Source organism: Rhinopithecus bieti, unplaced genomic scaffold (assembly GCF_001698545.2).
Source record: "Rhinopithecus bieti isolate Rb0 unplaced genomic scaffold, ASM169854v2 scaffold_865, whole genome shotgun sequence".
NCBI lineage: Eukaryota > Metazoa > Chordata > Mammalia > Primates > Cercopithecidae > Rhinopithecus > Rhinopithecus bieti.
This window is the reverse complement of record NW_016803288.1, coordinates 1,669,790-1,693,947: the sequence shown is the minus strand read 5'-3', so window position 1 is coordinate 1,693,947 and position 24,158 is coordinate 1,669,790. Positions and strand designations below refer to the sequence as shown.

The window sequence follows — 24,158 nt, the reverse complement described above, 5'->3', positions numbered from 1 at the left end:
CACCACCCCCAGCCTGATCCCCCACCCCCCACCTCCCTCCTCCCACTCTCCCAAGGCCAGAAGCCCAGCTTCGCCCTGGGCGCCACCCAGGCCTCCACAGGTATCCATGAGCCTTGCCCCCGTACAGTACCTCCAGAGGCAATGTAGAATCCGCTGGGCGCATACTTGGCCACCACCACCTGATGGGCGTGCTCTGTGTAGATGTCAGCAAGGGCTGGGTTCTGCAGGAGGAGACCCCGGAATGAACAGAAGGAATGGAGAAGCAGTCAAGCTTTCAGCTCTCCACATCAACAGATTTGGGGTGAAAGGGGTGTACAAAGAAACACTGAAGTTAAAACCTTCATGAAGAAAATCGCAGAAGCATACCACTTGCCTACATACCTAATGCCTGCCCACCTATCTCTGGGTGATAGAATTTTATGTTACTTTATTTTCTTTAGTCTATGATTGTACAAGGTGATTTCTTTCCTTTTCTGTACTTTCCATAATACAAAACAAGTGTATCAGTGAATCACATACACAAACCAAAAGTTGGATCAGAGCAAGAAGCACTGGTTCTAATCCCTCCCATTTGTGGGAAGCTGTATTCATTCCAGGGCTCTGTTCTCTTCCCTGTTCAGGACCAGCTCTCCTGGCTGCCAGTCAATGTTGGACCCCAAACACTGCACCTGGCTGTGCTGCACAGGAACAGAGCAGGACAAGCTGTGGGAGCCATCCCTATCAAAAACCTGGGTTTGGAAAGGAAAGTCGATTCCCCACTCCCTTTCACAGCACAGATCAAAGGCTGGGTGGACTTTGTGGCAAAAATGGGGCCAACATTTGAGACTAGAAGCGTCTTCAGCAATGAGGTTTTAACATGTAATGTGCTAAAAGTAGATCCCTGCGCCTCCCTCCCCGCATGCACACACACGCAAGGCCTCAGTGAAATAGAAATACACACACACACTGGGCTGTTCTCAATGTCTCCACAGTGAAGCTTTCTTTCAGGAGGGAACAAAGACGTGGCCATCTAATCTCTGATACCTGCTGTCAGCTTTTTACAAACCAAGTACTCTTTGAAAGAGGCAGCTTCCTGCTGGCTTGAGGCTTAGGACACATCAGATTCCTGTGAGGCTGCCCGGGCACCCCTAGCATGACCCCACCTGCTGCCACCCCACCCCTCATCTCCCTTAGACCCCTCCTCCAAGCCCCGAGGGGCCTCCAGGTCACAAGATCCCCACACTGCCCCCATCTCACGAGACTGAGACCATAGAAGTATACACCCCGATTCCTGCCCACCTTCTGCCATCCTGTTTAAGCTCCACGTCTCTGTGTAGTCTGTGCCCTCGGCCAGCACCTCTCCTTGCCTGCGGACACTCACTCACCCATTAGGCCTAAAGGAAGCGTTCCCTCCTCCATGAAGCCTCTGAGTACAGCCCAAGCTACCCATAACACTCTTCTGCGCTTCCAGATCATTTCACATGTCCCCAGGGATGGCACAACACACATCATAGTCCCTAGCATTCCGGTCCATCTTCTCCAACTCTGCTGTGACCTGCTTCACATGACCTTTATCTCACTAGCCATCTCAGTAAGTGGTTTTGGGGAGAAAAATAGAAGTTTACACAGATCTTCTCTTTCATCCCTAAGACTTAACACAGCATTATGTGATGTAATAGACACTTGTCATAAATTAATCTATTTTGGGATAATCATTTGCCAGTGAAATTAGAATGTATCAAGGTGTCTATCCAAAGAAGATATTATGAACAAGTAAGCACATGAAAAAGCACTCAGTGTCATTAGTCTTGGGAAATGCAAGACAAAACTACAACGGAATACCACTCCCCACTCCATACTCACTAGAATCAATAAAAATAAAAGACTGACATGACCAAGAGCTGGCAAGGGTAGAGGGGTGGCGACACTGGAATGTTCACACCGCTGGTGGACATGCAAAATGGTACAGTAGGAAAAGAGTTGGGCAGGTTATTTATAAACCTGAACAGACACTACTCACACCAAACACCAGCAACCCCACTCCTAGGTATCTGCCCTGGAGAAATGCAAGCACGTGTCCACCAAAAGACATGTAAGCAATGCTCACAGAAGCTTTCTTTGCAATGGCCAAAAACTGGAAACACCCAAATATCCATCAACAGGTGAACAGAGAAACATGCAACACACTGCACTGCTTAGTGATAAAAAGGAACAAAGTGCAAATGCACTCAACACCAGCTATCAATCTCCAACACATTATGCGAAGTGAAAAAGCCAGACAGAAAAGACTACATGTTGCCTCTTACTTCATATGAAAGAAGATTTTAGAAAAGGCAACCCCAATGACAGAAAGCAGATAAGCAGCTGCTGGGGGCTAGGGTGGAAAGGGTCGGGGGGGCACCTTCCGGAGTGACTAGAACGTTCTGTCATGACTGGGGTGGTGGTTATGGGACTATATAGGTATCTGCCAAGATCCAAGCCACACACTGAATACTGACAAATTCTACTGTATCTAAATTACACCTCAATAAAACTAAGATGCTGGCTATCTATTAAACGTCTGCCCAATCCAACCCTGTCCCACTCCAATTAGTCCTTCCTATTCTGACACTGACAAATCCCTACCCAAAACACCTGGCAAAAAAACGATCCAGTTAACAGGCAGCCTCTCCAAGACCCTGTTCGGTGTCCACTCACAGCTGACTGGGGGTGGGGGAGGTCTCACGCTCACATACGGGGCACCTGCCCATCCCCCCAGACAGATGGGCTCTCCCAGCCTGGGCAACCTCCTCCCCAGGCCACACTACCGTAGAAAGGGTGGGGCTCCCACGCGCCTTCGGCAGGGGAGGGCATCCAGAGATGGAAGATGACTAGGCAGGGGCATGGGAGGAAGTTCTGCCCCTAAAAATTTCTTCCCCTAAATGGTCAGGGCTGTGTGTAAAAACCCCAAAGGGCACCAGAATACTGCCAGCTGATGAATCACTCACTCTCGTTTGTATTCTAAATACAACTGGGTCAGCGGTGGGGGCTGAGATACTCCAAACTGCAGATAATGACTTACATCTGAGTCAGAGCAGCCTCCTCCCCAGCTCCTCAGCTCACAGAGGGAGGCTGCTTACTACAGCCAGAAAGATACCTCCCACCCCCACATGTCACTCGGCCTGTGAGGCTCTGTCCCCATCAGCTGGGTCGAGATGGCACCTTGACACCCTCAGAGTGCTCCTCTCTCCCCAGCCTCCTCCCTCTCCTGCCATCTTGGGGAAGAAGAATGAGATTGGGGGTTGATAAGCTTATTTGGGGAAAAACTCTGGAATAGGGAAAACGGAACAGGGAGGGCAGGAAGCCAATTCCAGGAGCCCCAGTGCTGCTTTGGGGCAAAAGTGCCGTCTCCCCAATCTCCCTAGGGGGCTGGGGGAGACTGCCATGAGGAGCCTTGGAGTTGCCCACTCAGGGACACCCCTCCTCCCAGGCTTTCTTCTCGTGCTGCTGCAGGCTGGGCCAGCTCTGGCAGTGGGAGGCTGCCGTTCAGTCCTCACCCCAGGCCTGCCCAGCTTTCCTTGCCAACTCCCGACCCACCTTCTCTTTCACCTCCACCATTGTCAATGCAGTCTTCCTGTTCCTCCTGGGAAGAGCGATGACCGCTCTGGATATTCATCTCCACCCTCCACCAAGCCAGTCGTCTTCAAATCCCGACCCTGAGGTAATCAGGCTTGCAATCCACCCTTCCTGAGCTCCCTCCAGGCCTCAGCCTACTCATCGCTGCCCTGCTGCCTTGATGTTGTCAGTCACTCCTTGGGCCGACTACCCCAAGCCACGGCCCCTCACCCCCACTCTTGAGGATAGAACAGGTGCATCCCCTCTACCGTGCTGGCCCCAGACCCCTTTCCCAGTGGCCTCCACACCTGGGGGTCAGGGCCTGTGAGGGCCAGAGCTGGGGCTGGGACGAGATCTCGAGACAAGCCCCAGAATTCCGCCACCACCCCTGGAGGAGGCCAGGGGGCCTCTGAGAACATGAAGGACACCAGCCAGCAATCAAGGAGTCACACACGTGATGCAGACCCAGGACCTACGGACTTCGGCACGTGACAGCACCCAGCCCTGCCAACACAGGGCCTGGTTCAAGGCCCACTGGTGCCCTTTGGAAGCAGAAGCTTTGGACTTGACCCCGGAAGGCCATTCTACTGTGTCACACCATGCTCAGGTCCCACCCACCAGCCCCTGCCTCCCAGCTGCACACTGAAGTATCCTGCCCAGGAATAGCTGGTCTTTTTCTGAGAATCCTGTTGAATGGAAAACCTAAACAAACTCCACCCCAGCACCTGTCCAACTTCTGTCCCGACTTTGAGACTCACTCTAATACACAGGTCATGCAAACAAGCGCACAGAAGCGACATTTACTTAACTCTGCTATGCCCAGGCAGCATCACTTACAATTAGCGAGCCCCGCAAAGCTCTCTTACTTTCCTATGTCCTCCCAGTCTCAGGTGGTGACGGAGGGGTCAGAGGTCACTACTCCAATTTATAGGTAGGCTGTGATGACCCTGGGTCCTGGGGCTTGGGTCTCAAGGCTTGGCACTGGTATCTCAGCTCCTGGCCCACAGTGAACCTGATGGAACATGCTAGAAGGTTGGAGATACCTGCCCAAGCAAAAAACATTTCAGCAGTCAACGACACAACACTGACGAAGGGGCCTCCTGTGCTCTCCTTTCGCTGCCGACTGTCCCCAGGAACCCCAGAGAAAGTCTTAGGCATCCTCTATCGTACACCCAGGCCGAGTGAGTGTGAGTTTCTAGTCAGGGCACTGGCTTTGTAAATACTCCAAGCTCCTGCAAGCAACAGAGGCTGAAAGCCATGACTGCTGTAACTGGCCTGCATAAACACAACTGGCCAGGGCCATTCTGTTCACTGGTGACTACAACTAAGGGCAAGGCTGAATGACAGCAAAAAACCTCAGCTCCAAAGCAGGAATGTAAACTTCTGCGACAATGCCTTCTCCTGATTATCTTCTAAGGCCCAGACACAGGCCATCTCCTCCAAGAAGCCTTCCCTGATGCTCCAAGCTAGAAATGATCTCTCCCACCCTGAACCCCATCTTCCCTGACTCCCACCCCACTGCCCGCACTACTTTCCACCTTGGAGCGCACATCATTTGTGCCCCACCTGCCTTCTGCACCACAGTGCGGAGGGTTCACACCTGATTCACCACCGCAGCTGCCAAATACCCACAAAGACCAGAACTTGGCTGCAGCCTGGTAGCTGTTTATGAAGAAACAAATCCCCACCAGCCACTTACTATTCACTCTCAGGCCCTGGGTGGGCCCTCAGTGGATTCTCTTTGAAACCTCACAACACGTGCTGTAAGGAAGGTAACCTCATCATCTCACATGATGAAGAAACCAAGGTAGACACTGGGCGATGTGCCCCAGGCCCCCCAGCTGGTAAGTGGCAGCGCCAGACCTGAACTCAGGGCCAGTTGCTCCTGACTCATCATGGGTTATGAGCATATAACTAACACCACAGTGAGTCAAGGGAGGTACCGAATGCTTGCCACCTTCATGCCATCCGAGGTCATGCCACTGCAAATCAGGGACCATCTGTGGTGGCCTTTACTCCTCCCTGCGGTTTTGTTCTGTTTCTTATGGTTGGTCCCAATGTTAGTGTGATTCTTTAACGCAGAGAATCAAGTCTGCACTGGCCAATCAGCTGTGTGCTTCCGAACAGTGTACAGGCAGCTCCTTGAGCTGGCTGTGGACAGGGGTGGTCACTCACAGGTCGCCATGTCCTGAACGACTTTCCCTTCCTGCCTCCCAGCTCAGCCTCAGATGCTTTGAAACAGGCCTGGGGGGGACTCACCGTGTGGCCCTGCACAGCAGCAGCCCTCACTGGACTACGTGTGAGCAGGTCACCACCACCTCCCTTTTCAGTCTTCCCCTTGCCTATTACTCCCCACCCAGGGCCCACTAGGGCCTTAACTGATGAGTCGAAAAAGTAGCCCTGGGCGTGGCTGCCATGGTTCAAATCCCAGCACCTTCCAGAAGTTCAGCATCCTCACCTCTCAAAGGAGAGATGAGGGCATCCACCCAGCAGGGCAGTCACGAAGACAAAAGCAGAGGTCCCCGCCAGGGCCCAGACAACCTTCTGAAGACGCTTTACGAATTAGCTCAGTTAAACCTTACACTGATCCCATGATAAGATTCCTCCCACTCTCGCAGGCGTGGAAACAGAAGTGGCAAGCACACCAAGTGTCAGCCACAGACCAGCACGAAATATACTCAGCAAAGAACAGAGAGGTGCTCAGGGGTATGCACTGGATTGGACAGTGGGGCAGGGGTAGGGGTGGGCTGCTGGCCTTTCTCTGGGTAAGACCCTGGAGAGCAGGCAGGACCCATATGTAGAAGTGACAAGCAAGGTGACCAAAGCTGAGGACCCACAGATCTAAGGAGCAGGCACATCGCCAGGGCAGGGAGTGCCCGCCCACCACTGAGATGGTGAAGAGATGCAGGGGGCCCTTTCCTGTGTCCACAGCTGTTCCTAACGAGGGCCTTGCAGAAGGTAGAGGTCACGCTCCAAAGAACCATCTCCAACCACTCTTGGGCAAGGCCATCTCTCCACTAGTCTTAAGCATGAGGCTAAACCTTTTCTCTTACCTCAAAGATGGCTTCGGTATCCCTCCCCTTACCTCCAACAGGGCAAGAAATGTACCAAAAGCAACCCACAGGAGGCCACAGTGGGGCTGAAGGACCCAGGTGCACATGCTGTTTCCTGCCTGGTCTCGCCCCACCTCTGCCATGTGTCTCAACACTCCTCCTGGAGAACTCTTATTCATCCTTCAATACCCAACTCAAATGTGCCACTTCTCCAGCAGCTGTCCCTACTACTCTGTGGCATGCCATGTGTCTCAACGCTCCTCCTGGAGAACTCTTATTCATCCTTCAAGACCCAACTCAAATGCGCCACTTCTCCAGCAGCCGTCCCCGCTACTCTGTAGCACAGCTGGCTCCTTCCTCACACTCCCAAAGCACCCAGGGCATTGTTCTTTTGAAGCACTTAACCTGGTGTCTTCGAACGTTCTTTACCAGTTTTCAACCTTGGTACCACTGGCATTTGGGGATGGACAGTTATTGGCAGAAGGATGGCCATGTACCTTGTAGATGTTTGGCCACATCCCTGACTTCAGATACCAGTGGCACAAAAATGTCTACAAACATTGCCAGATATCCCTCAGGGGAATGAGGTGGGGGAAAACCGCCCCTCCCTGAAAATCACTGATTTTAATCCTGGTGCTCTGTGGCTTAGGGTAAGGACTACCAAGACAAGGGCTTAGTAAATGTGTGCGGGAAACATGAGAGCCAGAGATGGCTGCACCACCCAACAAGGACCCGCGTTGATGCCTTCTTCATCTTTGAGCAGCTTCCTAATTGGCCTCAGATCTTAAGATACAGAACTTCTCCTTACCGTAGGCTTGATCTGATGACTTGTCTGTGAGACGTCTGAATGGCTCCAGTGGCCTTCAGAGCAGGGCTGGGCTATGGTAGGGTTGCGTGAGCCACCTGCCACCAAGGAACACCAGGACCTCCCAGCCTGGGTCCTGTCCACTCCCCTCACGCTCAGTGGCACAGTCACAGCCCATAAGCACCGGGCCCTTCGGGCCTCCCAGATGTAGTCCCATGCGCAGGAGCCCAGTGTTCTGACTGGCATCTGCAGTCACTCAGATTCTGCTGAGATGAAGGCCCCCCACTGCCCTCTGCTTCCCCGGCCATCAGGTGGTCAGACTGAAGGCCTAGAGGTTCCTGGCTCTGCACCTGGCAGGCGCTGCTGCCAGCTCATTTGTGCCCAGGTGATAATCCAACCCACCACTTCCTTCTGCCACCTAGAGTTTATTTCACTCCCACCCAGGACAGTGAGCTCTATGCGGGTAGGGCCTCCATTCTGCACCCCCCACAGGCCAATGGCCATCTGGATACATGCAGGGACTTAGCAGCCGTGCAATTCCAGAGAAGCAGCTAGGTCAGCCCTCAAGCCATCTGTTGTGCCGCCATTACCCCCAATCTGCAGGAAACACAGGGGAGTCCTCTGCATGTGAATGGTGGCAGATCGCACCAAGGGAAACCAAGAGTGAGCCCAATCCCCCCCACCACTTGGTCTGCCCCTGTTCAAGGAGAAAAGTCCACTGACACTGCCCCTGGGTTCCCAGCAGTGCTAAATTGCTACAAACCTTGCACTCCCGGAAACTCAATTTTATAAACATCACTTTTCCAAATGTGTATTTTAGCTCTGGTATCTAGGAACTGGATACTTCAAAAAGCAGGCCCCAAACTTGCCTGCATAGCAAAATCTGCTGGCTGGCTGGCACAGCACAAGAGAGGCTCTGTTGTGAGGCAAAAGCTGGTTTTTTGTTTTTTTTTCTAAACAGGGACTACTGGCACTACTGGTATTTTAGGCTGGGTAATTCTTTACTGTAGGATGGCCTCGTGCCTTGTTTAGAACCACCAACAGGTTCGTTCACAGCCACTAGCGGTGACCCTTCCCAGTCTTTGCGCAGAGGTCATAAGAGGCAGAGGTGATGCAGGTAGGGTAAGGAAACCTAGAAGGAACCACCCCAGACCTGAGGAGGTACCAGCACCTGAAGAAAGCCTTCCTTAGACCCCCGAAGCACAGACTACCCATCCCTTCTCCGTGGGGTACTACCGTCCCTCAAACACAGCGTACACATGGTTCACTGGAATCCCCTTCTCAAAGCTCTCTCCTTCTGGAATATTAGTTTCTAGATGGCCATGATAGTCTTTTCACTCTACAAAGAAGAGTTGCCTCTCCAGGTGAGGCAATGACATGTGTTGAAAGACATAGACAAGAAACACCCTTTTTCTACAAGTTTAAGAAGTGCCATTATGCTGGGTTCACAACACAGCTTTTAAGTCAATAAATGACAGAGCGGGCTCCAAGTGCAAAGTTGGCAAGGGTGCTTGCCTCTTAGGTTTGAAAGGCGGATCCCACAAAATTTAGGTCTGACAATCTACACTGAGCTGAGCTTTCCTTATTCTCTTGCAGTAAGATCTCAGTGGCTGCCTATCATCTTCACGACACAGCCTGGTTTTCCAGGCTTTCAACAATGAGTAACTCAATGAGCACCTACTGTGTGCCAGACACTTTTAGGCGAGGACATGGCAGCGACTGAAACGGGAAAGCCCTGCTTGCCTGGAGCTGCCGCAGTTAGCAGCACAGGCCGATACCTATGCACTTATAAGCAGCAGTAGCCTGCTGCTTGTTAGTTTGCTTCCTACTTATTGTCAGCAACGAGAAAGAGAGAAGGCTGAGAAGGGAAAATTCTTTTCCGGGGATGCCCCTCTATTAAGGTGAGGACATCTAAGTAGAAACCAAGGGAAAAGGCCCGGCATGGTGGCTCGCACCTATATCCCAGTACTTTGGGAGGCCAAGGCGGGTGAGCGGAACCCTTGAGGTTGGCAGTTCAAGATCAGCCTGGCCAACACAGTGAAACCCCGTTGTCTACTAAAAAATACAAAAATTAGCTGGATGTATTGGCACGTACCTGTAGTCCCCCCTACTCGGGAGGCTGAGGCAGCAGATTCGCCTGAACCCGGCAGGTGGAGGTTGCAGTGAGCCAAGATCACACCACTGCATTCCAGCCTGGGTGACGGAGTGAGCCTCCACCTCCAATTAAAAAATAAAAAGAAACCAAAGGGAAGACAAAGAGCAGGCCTCGCAGCTATCTGAAAGAATGTCCAGGCAAAGGCAATAACTAGCAGGTCCCAAGACAGATGTGTGGCATGCTCCAGAAGCAGCAAGGAAGCAATGCTGGAGCCCAGGCCTTGGTAAGGACTCTGGCTTTCACCAAGGTGGGAAGCCACTAGAGGCCTGTCTTGTGTTTCAGCCACTCCAGCAGCAGTGTTGTGAACAGACCCCAGGGCAGCAAGGGTCAAAGCAGGGAGGCCTGTTTGGTTTTGAGGAGTTTGCAGGGGCAATAATTCAGGTGGAGGAAGACAGCTTAGTTGGGGATGGAGGCAGAGGAAGCAGGGGAAATCTGTTAGATTCTGAAGACATTCGAATGTGGAGTCAGAAGGATTTGTTAAAATTAAATGTGGCACAGAAGCGAAGCAGCGAGTGAAAAAGGAGTCCAAGGTCTGGGGCCTGAACAGCTGGAGGAACGGTGTTCCCTTTTACGGGAAGAGCACATGAGAAACCCCAATTTGGCTTGGGGTATGTATGTTGAGTCTGAGATGTCAATGAGACATCTGTTAGATCTTCCATGATCTGGTCCTAATCTCCATTTCTTCCCTCTTTCCTCCCTGAGCCTGCATTCCAACCAGACCATCTTTCTTCCTCAACGGTCATGCCAATTCATGTCACTTTATTTTTCCAAGAGTACTCTGCCCTACAAAAAAACCTTACCCACCTTTACTTGAGTACCCAGTCCACCCATCCAACTAGCAAGAGCCTCAGTGCCTGATCTACATCCAGCCCAGGGAGGGCTATATTAGTACCATCTCATGCTGACCTGGCATCGCAAAAACTTAAAAATAGATGAGAAGGGAAAGAGGGTAACCCCTGAGGAGAAAACGGCAAACCAAGGGGAAGGAATAAGAATACAGGTCTCAGAAACAGGCAGAATGGGTTTCACAAGCCGGGAAATGCTTTCTGCAAAGGGGTGCCTGTCCCTGTATGACCTCTCCATTAGAAGCAGCTCCAGTTACTGGCCTGCCTCACCTTGCTAAGTCTGACTCCTCTTTAGAGTAACGGGCCCATGTGGGGTGGAAAGAGATGCTGCAGTTTAAGAAGCCACCATAGGGCCAGATGCACAGCAGGTACTTTATGTGAGGCCCCCTCCCTGGAAATGAACGTGGACTGCAATGACAGGGAAGGGCTGGCTAGGGGCAAACCCAAATATCCTACTGCTCTGTATCCGAGGATGTGTTAGTGGATTTTAATTGCCAAACTACTAAATATCTCTTTAGGGGTGTCTCAATTTTTAATTTCTTAAGAACTTCAGGACCTGACTTTGGAGACTTCCAGATCATTACCATTAGATCCCTGGTGATGTTTCTCCGGTTCTAAGCAAGGCCGTTTGGGCTTTCTAGGAATCTGATTAGCAAGTTGTTAGCACCTTCAAAGCACACTCACACCCACCCACCCCCTCATCTGAGATGCCCAGCAATCCTGGGCAGGTAGAGCTCTGTCTTCCAGCAGAGGAACAGCAGCGACTGGCTGGCTTAAGGAGACGGATGGGGGCAGTGCCAGCAGCTCTTCAGACCAAGAGGCTTCTCCTTTCATAGCAAAGGAAACTGAGGCCCAAAGACCCCTTCCTTCCCTCAGTCAGTTGCTGGCCTCCTGGAGGACAAGTGTGTCTGATCAACAGTCCCAACCTACCAAGGGAAATCAGGCTAACTTTAAGTTGACAACCCTTGTATGCCTATGGCCTATAGAATCAATCAATTCATACACCTTTGTGCCAGCCGCCCCACTAAGCACAGCACGGGAGAAATCACCCAATGGCCTGGTGGGCACCTCCAACTCCCCCCCCAATTCCATCACTCAGGCTGAGGAAGGGAGAAGCAAAATTTAAGTGTGTAACCCAGGAAGGGACGGAGGCTGATAGACTGGGTCACCCCAACAATTACAGAGGAACTTGCAAGGATTACAATGAACTTGCAAGGATTTCCCAAGGAGCTGGCTCTAGAAGCCTTTTCAGCCTGGGTACTGGAGGCCTGCAGAGCATGATTCACGGGAACACACTGCTTCCTGTTTTTGCTTTGGGGCTTAGATCCATGGCGGCAGATCAGGCTGGCCCAGAGACGTGGGTGTTTGTCCGGGCTCTGCCACACTGGAAGACCAGGGTATTAACAGCGAGTTAGCTGAGTGCCATCCAGCAAGGGCTCAACGTGCACCAGGCACCGCTGGGCTTGGGGGACGCCATCAGCTCATTCATTCCATCCGCCCACCCAGCAGGGGAAGTGGAAGTGGTCATCATCTCATCATGTTTTACAGATGAGGAAATTTGGGCTCAGAGAGGCCCAAGTCGCCAATCTTCTCAAGGTCATGCAGCCGCCGACTGGGTCAGTCTGATCTCTCAAATCCGGAGCCCTTGCTTTTAAGGAATGAACTAATCTAATCTCCCATCCACGTAGTAACCAGGCCTGACCCCGCTTAGCTTCCGAGATCAGAGGCGATCCGGCGCTTTCAGGGTGCTATGACCATAGACAGAAACAAACTAAGCTTCAGTTTCCTCATCAAGAAAGAGGAGAAAGGGACCTGGGTGAATCTAAAGCCGGCTTCCGGGGCTCCTAGGTGTGGCTGCCCGTAGAGGGGGCGTGGCGCCTTCACCCTCCCCGGCCAATGGGCAGGAGGTGAGGGGTGAAGGGGAAGGCGAATTCCCCCATCCCAAGGTGGCTCCGGAGCAGAACCGCGCCCGGGGCAGGGGGTACTCACGTCGATGTTCCTTAGGATGACGCACTTTCCATTGGTGTACAGAAAATTGTTGCCCTTAGGGTCGCCGCCGATGATCTTGGAGACGCCCCTCTCCACCTGGGGGAGGCTGGCGAACACCTTCTCTGCAGAGACACAAATGCGGCGGGGCACGTCAGGGCAGGGCGGGGACGGCGGGGACAGAAGGGAGGAGAAGGGGACCCGGACCGGTCTCAGCCGGTCACCTGTTGACTGCGCCGGGAGGGCGCCCTCCACTTTCCACGAGCTCAGGAGACCGCACGACTTCCTGGCGCCCAGGGCCAGGCCCTTCGGGGGCAGCGGGGCTCCTTCGGCTCGGCCCACGGCGCCAACTTGGGGGCGCTCCCCTTCGGCGGGGTTCCCGCCCCGCACCCCAGAGGGCAGCTCCGCCACGCCTCCGGCCGGCGCCCGCACCCCTCCCCGCGCCGAGGACCCCTCCCCCCACACCGGCACGAGCCAGAAGGACTCTGGGGCCGGGCAGCACGCGGACCGCCCGGGGACCCGCGCCGCGGCTGTCGTACGGCATCCTCGCCCAACCTGTTACCAAATTTTGCGCCCGCGTCTCGCCGAGAGCCTCTCGGGCGGCGCGCTGGCGAATCACACATTCTGCCGAGGCCGAGCCGCGGACGGGAGCCGAAGGCGGCACCGCGGCGTCCGCGGGGTGGCAGGGGGGTCCGAGCCGGGGCTCCGCTCCGAGGCCAGCTCGCGCCTGCCCTGCGCGCTGCCGCTGCGGACGCCCCGAACCCGGAAGCGCGGCCCCGCGCGCGGCTCGCCCCCAGCTTTGACCATATATAGTCAAGCACTCAGCTCGGCGGCTGCAGTGCCGGCGAGCCTGCGCGGATCTGGCGCTCCCCTCCCCCGCCGGCCCCGCCCCTGCCCTGCCTGCCCCGCCCCGGAAGTGACGTACAACACGCCCGCGGACCCTTGAAAAGGCGGCGCAGGCGGCTGGCAGCGTCAGAACGCTCCTGGGGGAGAGGGAGAGTTCGTCGTTAGCTGCTTGGGGTATGCGGAGAGGCTGGGCTGCAGGAAACTTATTTGCGGAGTCTTACAGGCGCTGAAAGTGTGGGTGGGCTTCGGTGGGGGTTCTGGAAAACCTTTTCCGTACCTGTGACTGCTTGGCGGGTGCTCCCCGGGCTCTCCTTAGTGACTGGCTCCGGGCGTTCACGAGCTGCCAACCCTCCTACTGCTCGGGTTTTGTAAGGAGAGGGATTTTTTTTTTTTTTCTTAAAAGCACGGTTAAGTGCCCTTCCTTGAAGTAGTTGCTGGCAACAAGAACGTAGGGGTTGCTCTTTGTTAGGCCTGAACTCGTGCTGTTTCTCTCAAAAGTTAAGCTTTTAAAAGCAAAGGCGTTGGTGGGGAGGCGGGGAGCTGCCACTTTTAAGGAAGCTAAGGGTTATTTCTGAACCAGTTCCTGGCCATCGGCTTCCCTAAGCAAAACAGTGAGCCCCACTTCTAAAACCAAGGGCAGTGGCTCAGTTGCTGGGGGAGAGCAGAGGCTGTGAAGCGTCCAAGCTTCAAGTCTCACCTTTCAGTAGGGTGGGTACAAGTTTTTCCTCGGGGCTGTGGGGCTAGGAGGGCTGTAAAAGCAGGAGAAAGCAAAGCACTTTGGGGGTAGCTAAATGTTGCGAAACCCACGCTGAGCGGTTCCTGCTTTCTTATACTCTGGAAGGTGTGTTCTGCTTAGGGTTGTATCCAGGTCTATTGCTACCTACTTCTGTAGAATAGTTTTTGTGGCTCACCTGGGTTAGTGGCCATGTTGCCTGTCTCCTATTCTCACACCTGTTCTCCAGGTAGCCGAGTGATCCTTTCAAAGTAGAAAAATCTTCCTTAGCTTGTCTGTAGGGTCTCCAAGTTTCATGAAGTAGAAGTTAGTCTTGATGAACGGCCCATTAGGCTCTGGGTGATAGTCTCCGGGTCACTTGAGTCCCTGCTCCCCCCGCCCCCCCAGTCTGTATCTTTGCCTTGGGTACTGGCCTGGGAGGCCGTTTTCCTGAAACTATCTTCCCAGAGATCTACTTGGCTGACTCCTATATACTTCGAGAGTATTGCTCAAATGTCACTCGATAAGTGTCACCTGTCTAAATCGCAGCTTCAATCCTTTGCAAACACAGCTGCTCCTTCCCCGTTCCTATGATACTGATTGTCTCAATAACTGACACCTGGGAGATGCTCCAAGGGATGACCCCACTCCCCACCCACAACCGTTAATCCGGAAGTAATTCCAGAAGTAACGGATATGAAGGTAGCTTTGCGAACTTGAGGGGCCGTGGAGAATGTTCTCTGTACAAAAGATTTCTAAAGCAGACGTAGCGGCCTACAAGCCGGGACTGTATCTGCGCCGATAACTTAAAACTTATCAAACCACCTTAATGAGACCCTTAGAACAATTGATACAACTGCAGTCACTGCTAGTGCATTCTTGTAACAAGGCTGTTAGGAAAACTAAGGACCAACTTCAAGCTCTTGCAAGCTGGTAACCTTTACACCTGTGTATAAAGCCTTGCTGGAGTTCACACTGAAAATGAGTCGAACTTGAGTAAAACATTCCCAAGCCACCAGCTGCTGGGCTCTACAGCTTATTTTTTAGCTTGTAAAGGAAGTGAAGTGTTGAAGTTGCAGAGGTTTAGAGACGGGATGAGGGAGCTGTTTGCTCTTCGTCATTTGAGTCTATGAACGTGGCAGGAAATATGAAGAGTTTGAAAGGAAATAGGAAACACTAGGGTATGTTCCAGGCTTTTCCTTGTGGGACGAGTTCAGTTTCGTGGTCTCAGCTGTTGTAGGAGCTCTAACACTTGAACCATGTTTCCTGTGGGTCCAGCCCTATTCCTTGGGCTCCCCTAGTCCCCACTTATGCTTTTGTTTAGCGTACCCTGTTGTGCTGTGCCCCAACTGAATTCAGTAGGGATGGCTCCATGTTCGAGGCTGAAGAGACCCACAGCCAACAAACACATATGGTGTATGGAGGGGACTTGCATACAGGGTGGCCCAGAGCAGTCGGCTGGACAGAACTGCTCTTCATAAAGCAGTTGATATAGATCAGGTGTGCCTGCATCCCCAGGGTGTGGGCTAAGCTGCTGTCAGGTGTCTAGCGTAAGGGTCACTGTCGGGATATGCTTGAGTTGCTCTCAGATATGTCATTAACCCCCAATAGGGAATTCTGATCTGCATACGCCAGTGGTTCACATCTCTGGGGACCCAGCTACTTACTCTGGCCCCTTCTGGGATTAGCTGTCTCCTGGGAAGCTCCATAGGAAGGTCTGAAAGGCACCTACTCACACCAAACCACAGCCAGAATAAGACCTCTTTGCCTTCCCCTCCCCTGCTGACTTATCTGAGGTGCCCCTTCTGACAGTGACCAGCGTCCTTGCATCTCCAGCTGCCCTGACCAGAAATCTCACCCACCCCCCCGACTTACGTTAAAGCCTTCACCAAAGCTAGTTGCTTTAGAAATCTCTACGTCTATGGAATCTTTCTCTAGCACAGAGCTGCTCAGTGCTCTCCTTCACCTGGGTTATCCTAACCACTTCCTGACCAGTTTATCTGCATCTGCTTGGAGCCCCTCACTGCAGCCAGGGTAACTTGAAAAGCCTGCTGAGCCTTGGTAGCCTGGATCTCAGGATAGGGACCGAACAATCCCCCCTGGGCTTCTGAGACTGGTGTGCTGAGGCCCTGCCTGACTCAAGTAGCCAGTCTCCCTGGGTCATTTTGGTACCTGTCTCTGGGTCTTCACTGATAACCTCAGTTTAAGGCCAGTCCATCCTCAAGCTTATACTCAGTTACTGGTTTACTTGACTACAGGGTTCATCAGTGTCTCGACTCTCCCCTTTCTGCCTGAGATGAGAGCAGGGACCCTATTTCTCAAGCACTTGGTGCAGGGCCCACCCAGTTTGAAACGATGCAGGTGTGCCTGGTTTATGAACGGCGTGTTTTTTAGACAGTGGCAATTCTTTCTCTTTCGTTGTGTGAGTGAGCAACACAAGCATCACCTGAAATTGTACTTAATTCTAAAGTGGCAGCAATATGCTCTTGAAACTTACAGCAGCAGCTACGATACTTGAACTTTTTGACTACCTTTGGGGTAAACTAGCTCCAACTGAATTGGGTAATTCAGGCAAACCGCTAATTGGTCTCAGGTGCTAAGGAGCTGTTTGACAGCTTCCCCTCGGAGGGAAAACAAGTTTCGAGTTGGTTCCTGAAGGCTTTTTATGTAAGACAAACACTGGGGGCGTGTGGCTTCCTGGACTGCACCTTGTCCTCTGAGCACGCTCTACCTGAGTCCTGGCTTCTAGAGCGGTAAACTGTAAATACATTAGAGATGTGTGTGAGGCTCCTGGAAGCTTCGGGGAGGAACAAAGCCACAGGACAGCTCTGAACTTCCCTACAAAGCCTGTCAGGCTATTTCCTCACTTTCAACCCTCATGTTTTGTCCAGGCTCGGAGGAAAAGGGGGTTTTCTCTTTTGTTTCTTCAACTGTATCAATCCCCTAGGAAGGGCCCTGTGCAAGGGTAGTGCTGCTTCTCTCTAGCTCACCCTGTGGACTGAACTCCCACCCTACTAAGGACTGTTGGGTATGGGGGCGGGGGAAGCCTGTCCCTCTAGGAATTTCAGTCCCTTTCCCAGGCCTGTCCCTGCTACTTTATAAGTAAGCTCAAGTCATACTCAAAGCTTCTCCGGAGTGTCCCTGGAGCAAATCACCCTTCTCTACCACCTTAAGCCAGTCTCGCCGCCTCCACCTCCCATCTGCACAGGGAGTGGAGTGGTTGCCAGTTGAGGCCTCTATAGAGTGTCTGAAACATAGTAGGAAGTGACTGCCCACTGCCTGAGTTAATTTTGTAATGCTTTTGGCTACCCATCAGGCTTTCAGATCTTAATTCTCAAATCACTGCTTGGATCAAGAGTCCATAGTCTATAGCTGAGACTAGAGAGGTTGGGGAAATGCAGGGCAGAAGAAGCTACTGGTACCCACCTTTGACCTGGAAATCTGGGGTGTGGGGCCTGGGCTGTCCCTCCAGAGTTGAACTGGAAATTGGGCTACCTTGCCAGAAGTGCTAGATGTCTTTGTCAGGACCGATAACAAAGCCCTTAACCTGCCAGCATAAACCTTATGCAAAAGTGTTAACCTGTTAACTCATTCCGTGCCTTGGCAGAATTATCTCCAACCCTGAGGTGAACTCGTTACTTGGATGCCTTCTTGGGGCCTATCTGTACATAACTGTTTCCAGTTGAGCAGCCCATTGGAAAGCGGGTTTTGCAAATAAGCCAAATACCTAACACTTGTAAGCTGCGGCAGCAGCTTTAAATCCCTGCAAGTCGTGGAAGCCTGGGCATAACTTCAGTTTTGAGGTTACTGAAGATGTACTTCTAAACACCTAATAAGCAGCATAACTTTAACATAGTACAGGGAATATATATCCTACTTGAGTCACCCTCATTTCTTAACCATACGTTCAGGCAGTGGAAACTTGTCTGGTCTGATCAAGATCCCGGTGAGGGGTAACTGGCTGGAGTTCAGCCTTGAGACTTGGAGGCCTTAAGGCCATGTCCCGTACTTCTTCAAAGCTCCTGTAGCTGCAAGGGACTCTGGGCCAGTTACACAATTCCTCTGTCCCATTCTGTGCTCTTGAACTCCCGTGAGTGATAGAACACAGTCGCTTCTCCTGTCTCCCTGCTGCCTGAGACTCGGTGTGGTGCTGTTAAGCCTGGTGTCGGGAGCTCCAGTCTGTCCTTTCCCGGGACCCTTCCTTGGAACAGTTTCCTTACCTTATACTTGCGAGCACTTCCTGTGAGCCAGACACTGGGTTTGTGGGCCCTTGGCCTTCATCTTACATCAGGGAAGGGAACTTGTGTTGGAACTTCAGAGTTGAAAAGCTAAGTGATGCAATGAGGAGCTAAACGGATTAGGTCTTTTCAGAGTCTAAGTTGTCCCTCACATGCGAAAGGGCTCAAATGGGGATAGATCAGATATGTAAGTTTTAATTGTGCCCGTAAATAACCAACTTTTCCAGTGAAGGTAGTATCCAGTGGCATGCTCTCGGCCAAGTTCAAGGACAGCATCAGTTGCTCTCCTGTTGAAAGCTTTCTCTTTGGGGCAGCTACTTAGACTCCTAGTGTTTCTGCCTTTTCCCTCTGACTCGGGCCACAGTGCCTGGGTCTTTGCTGGCCTCCAGTTGTGTGGTCAGAGGTAACGTGCTTGGCTATTGAGCACTGGTGTCTGGCTTGGTTGTGCTCATGGTGCAGGGGCTTGGCTATGTGGTCACTGGGCATCCTGTGGTGCCGTGGGGGTCTGGGCTGAGGGTTGTGCCAGTGCCTGTTGCTAACATGGAGCTTCTCGTCAATGAGGCTCTTTCTGCAGCGAGTCTCCTTGTGCAGAGCCCCTGGCCTTTGCCCATTGGCCTGAGCACTTGGGTCCTTCCTCCGCTCCGTGGGCAAAGAAACTTGAGATCTCCACACCATGTTCAAGACTGTTACGCACAACTGGATCCCAGCTCTTTCCAGGGAGTGCTGCGAGTCTTTGAGCCCTGATGCAGCCACAGATCATCCCAGCTCCTGCGAGCACCTCCCAGTGCTGCCCCTGGTCCCTTGGCTGCGGCGGCGTCTGGCCGTTTCCAAACACTTTTCTGCTATTAGCTGCCTTTATAATCTGCTTACCCCCAACACGTGGACAAAGGGTTAACTCCTATGCAAAACACAGGATGGGACATACATTGTTAGTGGAGAGGGCTCTTGGACTTGTTGCCATGGAGAGAGAGACTGACCCAGCTGGATGCCCTGCCTCTCCATTCTCGTGCCTCCCTGTCGGGGGAGGGGGATCTGATTACAGATGGGCCTAGGGAACTGGACATTGGTTGTTCAGCTCTTTCCTCCTTTGGACTCGGGTTCTGCCTGCTTGTGGTTAACAGGTGCTGTGATCTGCTTCCAAGTGGGTGGTGGTTCTGGGTAGACATTGCCCATCCCAGCGGTGGGGATCTGTGTGGTCATCCAGGTCTGCTTGTGGCTGGGAAGCTGTACTGCTCTGCTAGGGCTGGCATAACAAAAGTGCTATGAACTCGGTGGTCTAAACAAATTTTGTTCTAGAAGCCAGGAAATCCGAGATCAAAGTGGGGTGGGGTTGGCTCCTTCCCAGGGTGTGAGGGAGAAGGTTTCAGGCCCTCTGGCTTCTGGTACTCGGCTGGCATCTCTGCTCCTTGGCCTATGGGACCACCATCCCATCCCTGCTTTCATCATCACATGCCTTCTCCCTGTGTGCCTGTCTCCACTTTCCTGTTTATAAAGGACACTGGTCCTATCAGAGTAGGGGGCCCACTCTGTTCGAGTTTTACTTCATCTTAACTGATTGCATCAGCAGCCACCCTGTTCCTAAACAAGGTCACACTGAGAAAATAGAGGACTTTGAGATAATGCAACTCAGCCCCTACAGTGAAGGCAGGGACTTGCCTCTCATCCTCCCACTCCTAAAGCCCCAACAAGCAGCCTCTCAGTGCCTTATGGGAGAAGGCAGAGGCAGTCGAGTTGCGGTGACCCGCCTTGTTGACAGTGGCAGTGATGGTCACACTAAAGTGTTGCCACCCCTTCTGGGGCACTAGCCCTTGGAAAAACTATGGACTAGGGCACAACCTGGATCAACAAGCCAGGTGCCTGCACTACATCTGCCAGGCAGAGGAATCACCAAGGAAGTGACTGAAAAACTGAAAATCCCTGCCCCGGATTCTGGCTTTCATCCTAAAATGCTCCTAATGCAGCGGCCTTAAAACACACGGCTGCCTTAACCACTGGAGCATTTCGGGAGTTGCTCGACATCTTCCCCCGCCTTTGGGGACTCTGGGACCAGTTCCTTAGCTCGGCTGCTGTGGCCATAAAAGGACTTCTGCTAGGCATGACTGGAGGATGGTGGTAGCCGCAAACCAACCAGGAGTGTGCTGTCCAGTGTCCCTGGCTTGGGCCTAGGTCCTGACAAGGACCCGGGCCCCCTTTGTTCCTGTCTGGGTGGGCTCCAATCATTCCTGATGACATTGCTGGGATTTGGATAGTAAAGGCCTCCCATACACAGGCAACTCAGGCTCATGTAAAGTGAGGCTCCTCAATAAGAGGGAAGACATCAAAGGGGAAGTTGGACGAGTGAGCTCAGACTCAGATGAGGCTGATAGACCAAGTAGCACATTCTGGAATATCTGGCAGCTGGCATGGACTCTGTAAAAGGATTTTAATTTGTTCACTTTTCGAGGTACAGTTGGGCACAGCTGTTAAATTGGTAGTTATGTCCTACTGGGAAAGATGCTGCAGTTGTGGCCGCCATGGAGGCTTCTAGACATACATGGGACAGGGAGGGTGGACCCTGAAAGACCTGGCCCTGCAGATGAGATGACCGAGGCAGTATAGTGTCGGCAGGGTCAGCCACATACCTAGTGCTTGCCTGGAACACTGGATGTTACATAAACGATTCTCAATCCCATTTTAGGTGGTATAGGAAAGTGGTCTTATTGTTCCCCAAATTATAGGAATGGTCTTCCAATGCTGAGTATAGTGAACTTAACGTTGTGTTTCCTTGTGTAACATCTGAAACTTGGAAACTGCAAGTGCTCAGTCGTAAGAGCTGATGCTGTCAGCCACTCGGTGTCTCTGGTTCACTAAAGCTTATTTCAGCCCTCCCAAATGTTCTCCCACTCCACATCACTACCCAGCATCAAAAGGAGGCCTCCAGGCAAATGGTCTGAGTATCACCCTTGACCATGGAGGAATTGTGAAGCCAACAATAGGACACATTGATCATGTTGGAGTATCACAACCTGTGGGATTGTGTGAACATCTGAAGTCATTATCTCACGTGTCTACCGAGTGTCTATCAAACCCCAGAGGGTCAGACATGAATGCAGTATTCTGGAGCTTGGTGCTAGTAACCTATTCCCCTCTGAAATCGGTATGTTACAAGGAAAAGCACAGGCTGTTAAGGCCTGGTTGTATTGGAAGTGCTCGAATGTCATGTACGTGCCAGGTGGCTAGAGGCACTGGAAAATGGGAACACGTTGACCCTCCTGTGGGAAGACCAGGGAGACTCTTGTAGGAGTCTCAAGTTGATACGTGTGAAGGATGTGAAGAGTATAGAGTATGTGATGTGCTTGGCAAAGGAATGGAGTCTCTGAATACCTATGTGGAATGGAAGTAGGGCTGGAAATGGGAGCCAGGGAGAGTGACTGGGGCTGCTTCATGGGAGGGTCCCCAGTGCCCTCATGATCAGATGCCATCAGGATGTGTCAAGCATGATGTGGATCAGATTGACTTGTTGGGGGTCAGTACTTTGACCTCACTGGAGGGTGGGGTTAAATGGAGCAGCTTTGGGACACGAGTTGGGCCAGTGTGAGTGGTGGCCTATGGAGGGTAGCAAGCCTGAGATGTGCAGGCAGGGGACACAGCACTGCCCTGGATGTCAGAGGAAAAAGGAGCCTAGGGACGAATCTATGGTTTGGACAGGGTGAGTGGTGGGTGATACCAGTCACTTAAACGAAGCCACCAAAGTAGCAAGGGATCTGACTGCCTCCTTTGCATGTACCATGAGAATTGATCCTTCTGTATCAACCTCGTACTCCTGGAAACCTATCCCACTGTGAAACATCTGGGTGTAGCTGGTGGCTTCAGGTAGTACTTGTAGCTTTTCCAGACACTTTGCATGTTAAACAGTGATGCTCTCAACTTAAGTACAAGTTGGCCTATTTGAGAAAGTTCTGCAGTCAAGGCTTTCCTAAACAGATCCATTGCATTTCAAGCTCCTCTGTAGAATCACAAGTACTGAGGATGTGTGGGTTCATGGTCATCTTGCTGTTGGCTGCAGTTATCAAGGTGATGGCACAATCCGGGTATACTATACTGGGGTCTGTCATCCTAACGAGTCTCAGCAGCTAGACCACTTAAGTTGTCACAAGGTGGGCCCTGATTGTCTCCTTGGAACCACGTCCCGTGTCTCCTGCTTTTTCCCTAGTCGGCACAAACATCTGGATTTAGAATGTACAACTTGCTATCTTTAATTCCACATGAATGAAAACTGACATCCTCATTTTAATGTTGAGGCATTAGTCCCAAAGTTAGTTCCCATAGTGCTGTATCTGACTAGGTAGCAAACCAATTCCCTCTGGCTTGTTAAGGATGATAATGAGCTAAGTTATGCTTTGTGTTAAAGGGAATTGGCTGAACTAACAGGGCTAAGATAGTATATAAACTTTAGTGTTGGTAAATTAGGTCTAGGCTTAAGGGGGGGGTATCTTGGCCTTGAAGATACAAATTTCCATTCTAACAATCACTAACGATCAAAACTGGTTTGACAGGATACCAGATAAAACACTTGAGGTAGCGACTCTTGATAATCAGCTGCTGCTTGAAGTCACTTATGCACGTAGTCTTTGAAATTTAAGTAGATTTGGCCTTGTCATTCTGTCCTTTTGAGCTGATCTGGAACAAGCTTTTAATCTAGTCTTGCAGATGGAAAGCTCTTGACCCAGATGCACACAGGGTATAAATGTGGGTGAGTCTTGCACCTATCAGTCGAACAAGACAAGGTATCGATAGCTCTAGCTTTGCTCAACACCGGAGTCTACCTCACTTATAAAAAACCAGACAATTGGCAGGACTGGCTTTTGAGACTTGGAAACAGATCAAGGTGCTTTGCAAACAATGTTCTCAGGTATGGGACAAATCAACATGTGTCTATCAAATTCTTACTATGTTGTAGGTATTACAGTACACAACTACCCAAGATGTCTCAGCTGAAAGGCCAAGGTGGACTAAGACCCAGGAATACCAGGTGCCCGAGTCCACAGAAAAGCACAACCATTCTGCTCTGTGTAGAGAATCATAGGGCCTAGTGTAAGACCTCAAATCGCTGAGGCCCTACTTGTAGGGAGGTGAAAAGATGGTAATCTTGAGCCAACTAGAGAATGTGGGTAAGCTCAGATGCAAGAGGGGCGCCTCCTTACCCCTTATGACCTGGAAGGACTTGGTAGAAGTGGCATTTTGGAGCTCCATCTTACATTGAAGGGATGCAAAAAAAAAAAAAACCCTTCTATGGTAGGGGAAGTGTGCAGACCACAGGTGGAGCAGACCACTGCTCTGCAGGTACAAGGTGTGTGCAAGCTCAGTTATTGGGGTCTTCTAGAGGGACAGAATATACGATAGTTAAGGTACTAACTTACATGATCACAAGGTCCTACAATAGGCTGTCTGCAAGCTGAGGAGCCAAGGAGAGCCAGTCCTATGGCTCTGAAACCTTGGCGAAAACTTAGTCCAATGTTTGAAGGCAGGAAGCATCTAACACAGTACAAAAATATATCTGGGAGGCTAGGCCAGTCTCCTCTTCACGTTTTCTGCCTTTTATATTAACTGGCAGCTAATTCGATTGTGCCCACCAGATGTGAAGGGTGGATCTTCTTTCCCAGCCCACTGACTCAAATGTTCTTTTGGCAACACCCTCAGACACCAGGGATCAATACTTTGTATCCTTCAATCCAGTCAAGTTGACACTTGGGACCATCACACCCAGTGAACCACTCAGTGCCAGGGGCTATCGGGACTTACTAGAGGGCTGGCCGTCAAAGCATAGCCCACAGGGTTGTGGGGGGATGCAATTGGGGCCTTCAAGACTAGACGAGGCATTACAGCTCCCTGACAATGTCCTTGGGAAGCCTTTTGAGATGTCTTGGCAGGGAAAGGTCGCTAGAGACTTTGCTTAAAGGTTTGGC

The 24,158-nt window shown here is 51.7% G+C and overlaps 1 protein-coding gene across 1 annotated transcript in view; it reads right to left on the bottom strand.

Annotated features, from left to right (window-relative positions):
* WDR1 (WD repeat domain 1) overlaps window positions 1-12,542 on the bottom strand; it is a 43,521-nt gene extending 30,979 nt beyond the window's left edge. The window contains 2 exon segments of the mRNA XM_017872011.1: window positions 131-221; window positions 12,421-12,542. The gene's annotated coding sequence lies outside the window, so the exon portion shown is untranslated.
* Between the last annotated feature and the right edge of the window lie 11,616 nt (window positions 12,543-24,158).